Genomic DNA, 4824 nt, shown 5'->3' with positions numbered 1-4824 from the left:
TACATCTAATAAGGAATTAATGTCCAAAATGTATAGGAACTCATACAACTTAACAAATGGAAGAAAACAATCCTATTAAAAAATGGACAAAGGGCCTAACTAGACAAGTCTCCAAAGTGGACACACAGATGGCCAAGATGTGGATGTGCACTCAGGAGGGTGGTCATGCTGATGTCAAAGGTGTGTTAACCCAGATGCACAGGAACAATGGCCGGGGTGCTTAAGGCAAAGATGAGCCTTTTAGTAAAGAAGTCATAGGCCTGGGCGTGCCCACCCCCAGGACTGCCCAGGGAGGATGTGTGATCAGAGTCTCCTGTGACAGTCCTGTCAGTCACTGAGTTTTGTCAGATTTAGGACAGAGCCCCCTTTTTGTTCACAGATACAGTCCCTAAACCGAGACCTAGGAAAGGGCTTTCTGTGAGTTCTGTGGCTGAGCCTGGGAGCAAAACTAATTTAAGATGGAGCAGGAAATGGTATCTTTGCTCAACTCTCCACCTGTTCCTGGTCAGGGCCCTTTGCTGGTCCTGCTTCCTCCCTGGCATCATGGACACTCCCTGCAGCCCAGCTCTACTGTTTCCTTGGGGAGGTTTGTGTCTGGGCTTTCATGGAATTCCCCTCACTGTGTCTCATACAGTAATACATGGTCATGTCCTCAGTGGTCACAGAGCTCAGCTGCAAGGAGAACTGGTTCTTGGATGTGTCTCTGGAGATGGAGGTTCGGCTCTTGAGGGAGGGGCTGTAGAAAGTGCTCACCTCATAACTTATGTGCCCCATCCAATCCATCCCTTTTCCTGGGGGTTGTCAGTCCCGGTCTCAGGCATAACCACTGGTTGTGATGGAGAATCCAGAGACAGAACAGGTGAGGGAGAGTGTCTGCCAGGGCTTCACCAGTCCTGGGCCCGACTCCTGCAGCTGCACATGGGACAGGACACCTGGGACAGAGAGAACACAGTGAGTCCTGGGCTCAGATGCAGGATTAGCAACTCCTCACGTCTAAGCCCTGAGTCACTCACATCTGGGAGCTGACAGCAGGAAGAGGAGGAGCCACATGGGAGTCATGTCTTGCAGGTGAGGTTCTCGTCCCCCAGAAAGTAATCTCCAGGGTGAGGAGGCCCTGCATTTAAGTGTACATCAACTATGTGTGTGTCTGGTGTTCCCTGTGGGCATTTGTGTATGCGAGGTGTCTGCACATACAAAGGGCAAGAGCTGAGGAAGGTCCCGGTCTCCGGAGCTTCTCCTGGCAGGAGGTGCTGACTGTGCCCTCAGAGAACCAGGCCCTCCTTGGGGTCCTGGTCACCGTGTCCAGGGACTTCTCCTTCCTCATCAGGGGCTATGCTGCAGGAGGTGGTCAGGAAGTAGGATGTGGGCACAATCAGTGACTCCTTAGGGATAAAATCAATGTGCCTCTGCTCCCATGTAGATAGATTATATATATATATATATATATATATATATATATATATATATAGTTATAGACATAGATATATAGATAGATAGATATAGATATAGATATAGATAGATATAGATATAGATATAGATATAGACATAGATATAGATATATAGTTATAGACATAGATATATAGGTATAGATATAGATATAGATATAGATATAGATAGATATAGATATAGATATAGATATAGATGTAGATATGGAGATATAGATATAGCTGTAGGTATAGATGTAGATGTAGGTGTAGATATAGATATAGATACAAATACATATGTAGATACAGTTCTTCCTTTTGTAATCATCCTTGAGGATATTTTCATTGATTATTAGAGGGAAAGAAAAGAAGATGGAGAGAAACATTGATGTGAAAGAAAAATATTTACCAGTTGCCTCTCACAATGATTCTACTGGAAATCAAACCTGCAAAATTTTTATGTATTTATTATTGATTTAAACATTTATAATTGATATCAGAGAGGGAGAGGAGAGAGAGATAGAAACATCAATGATGAGAGAGAATAATTAATTGCCTGCCTCCTGCATGCCCCACACTGGGGATGTTGCCTGCATCCCAGACATGTGCATTGACTGGGGATCCAACAGCAACCACCTGGTTGATGGGTCATTGCTCAAACTCTGAGCCACGCTGTCCCAGTTGTCCCTGCACTTTTAGGATGAACAGAGCTCCCTGTGTAACTGGGCTCTGGTCAGCGAGATGTTGGCAACATTATAGATGACCAGGCCCAGCCCTTTCCTAACTGTCTTCTGACCCCCTTGGTCTCGGGCTCATCCACCATGGTGCTTTGCAGCTCAAGGGCCCCTGGAGGTTCCCTCAGCACAGATGTGAGCTGTTGGAGGTGCTCTGAGCTCAGTACTCAGCTGTGTCTCCACCGAACACTGTGGGGCCTCCAGGGCCCGACATCACATGTGGGCACTTCACATGGAATCGGCAGGCTGCCTGAGTGGCGTAGGCCCTGGCATCTCAGGGAGAGCTTGGCACAGGAGATGGGCATGAGCAGGTAAAGTCAGGGTTCATTTAAGGCATAACTACCAGGGGGGAAGGAAAGGGCAGACACATGCACACGGGATGTCCTGTGCAGACCCCATGGGATGAGAGTGTGGGGGGCAGAGGACGGAGTGTGAGGATGCGGTGGTATATGCAGTGCTGGAGGCACAACAGAGGTGGGTGAGACCATGTCTCCCTTCCCAGGTTCCCCAGGGGAAGTGGTACAGGAGTTGGGACACGTCTCCTGGGACCGTGTTCTGAGATCCACGGGGAACGGGGACCATCAGGGCTGTGACAGGGCCCATCACAAGGCCTCCTTCCTGCCTCTGTCCTGGGACACCCTGTGTGGGGTTCATCTCCCAGGCTCACGAAGAAGCAGTGCCCAGAGGGTTCAGACCCTAAACCTCCATGAGCAGCCATGTCAGTGACAGGCAATCAGCTAACTGCCCTGAAAGGGCTCCACCTGGGAAGAGAGAGGGGCTGATCATCCCTGGTGAGTTTTGGGGCCTGGACTCCCTGTCCCTGCTCATCACTGCGTGGAAGGTGGGGATGTTGCTGTCAATGAGGCGACAGGAATCCCTACAATGTTTTCCTTGTCAACCCAGAGAGCGAACATCAGGGACATGGTGACAGGAAGGGAGCAGATGAGAAGTCAACCAGATCTGAAACACAGCCACTTCCTGCTTTTTTCCTGAAGAGAATATAATTAAAGACACGAAGAAGGAAGAGGAACTGCCCCAGGGACACCAGGAGGGAAGAAAGCATTGACCCCAATAGGAAGCCTGCACAACTCTCCAGGGACAGCCTCTGAGCTGGGAGCCTGGGTTTGCTGGTCCTGAACGCCCCCTGGTGTCCTAGACGCTCCCTGCAGCCCAGCCCTGCTGTCTCAGGAAGGTTTGTGTCTGTGCTCACACTGACTTCCCCTCACTGTGCCTCTTGCACAGTAATACACGGCTGTGTCCTCGGTGGTCACAGAGCTCAGCTGCAGGGAGAACTGGTTCTTGGACGTGTCTCTGGAGATGGAGGTTCGGCTCTTCAGGGAGGGGCTGTAGTAAGTGCTCCCAGTATAACTTATGTACCCGATCCACTCCAGCCCCTTCCCTGGAGGCTGGCGGATCCAGTTCCAGCCATAACCACTGGTGATAGAGTAACCAGAGACAGAGCAGGTGAGGGAGAGTGTCTGCGAGGGCTTCACCAGTCCTGGGCCAGACTCCTGCAGCTGCACCTGGGACAGGACACCTGGGACAGAGAGAACACAGTGAGTCCTGGGCTCAGATGCAGGGTCCCCATCTCCTCACATCTAAGCCCTGAGTCACTCACATCTGGGAGCTGACAGCAGGAAGAGGAAGAGCCACATGGGAGTCATGTCTTGCAGGTGAGGTCCTGGTTCCCCAGAAAGTACTCTCCAAGGTGAGGAGGCCCTGCATTTAAGTGGATGCCAACTGTGTGTGTTTGGTGGCCATGTGGGCATTTGCATATGGGAGGTGTCTGCACATATAAAGGGCAAGAGGTGAGGGAGGTCCCGACCTCTGGGTCTTCTCCTGGAAGCAGGTGCTGACTGTGCCCTCAGAGAACCAGGCCCTCTTTGGGGTCCTGGTCACGGTGCCCAGGGACCTCTCCTTCCACACCAGGGGCTATGCTGCAGGAGGTGGTCAGGAAGTAGGATGTGGGCACAATCAGTGACACTTTAGGGATAACATCAATGTGCCTCAGCTCCCATGGATGTAGATTATAGATTATAAATATAGATATAGATATAGCTCTTGATATAGATATAGCTATTGCTATTGATATGTATTAGATATAGATATAGAGATAAAGATGTCGATATATTTGTAGATGTACCATATGTATAGATATAGATACTCTTTTCTTTATCCTCACCTGAGGATATGTTCATTGATTTTTAGATGGAAACGAAAGGAGGCAGAGAGAAGAAGAGAGAGAAACATTGATGTGAGAGAGACATATTGATCAGTTGCCTTATATATATGCCCATACTGTGAATCAAATCAGCAACTTTTTCATTTATGTATTTACTAGAGTCCCAGTTCATAAAATTCATGCAAGTGGAGGGGGTCCCTCCTCGAACCCTGCACGCTCTTCAATCCAGGACCCGTTGGGGGATTTTTGACTGCTTCTCGCAATCTGGGACCACTGGCTCCTAACTGCTCACCTGCCTGCCTGCCTGATTCCCCCTACCCCTCTGCGTGCCTGCCTGATCGCCCCTAACTGCTCCCCTATTGGCCTGATCACCCCTAACCACCTCTGCCTCGCCCCTCACCAGGGACCCTGTACTCCCTCCTCTGGGTGGTCACAGGCACTTGGGACCTGGATTTCCCTCCCTTGGCCGGCCCCAGGCACCAGG

General features: G+C 50.1%; 1 pseudogene; it reads right to left on the bottom strand.

The window, feature by feature from the left end:
* Window positions 1–567: 567 nt before the first annotated feature.
* LOC138999369 (immunoglobulin heavy variable 4-38-2-like) lies at window positions 568–3837 on the bottom strand (annotated as a pseudogene).
* Between the last annotated feature and the right edge of the window lie 987 nt (window positions 3838–4824).

The sequence above is a fragment of the Myotis yumanensis genome, unplaced genomic scaffold, assembly GCF_028538775.1.
Source record: "Myotis yumanensis isolate MYYU_CA2020_CCGP unplaced genomic scaffold, mMyoYum1.0.hap1 SCAF_1, whole genome shotgun sequence".
NCBI classification, from domain to species: Eukaryota; Metazoa; Chordata; class Mammalia; order Chiroptera; family Vespertilionidae; genus Myotis; species Myotis yumanensis.
Note: the sequence above shows the minus strand (reverse complement) of the source record. Positions and strands in the feature narration are given on the sequence as shown.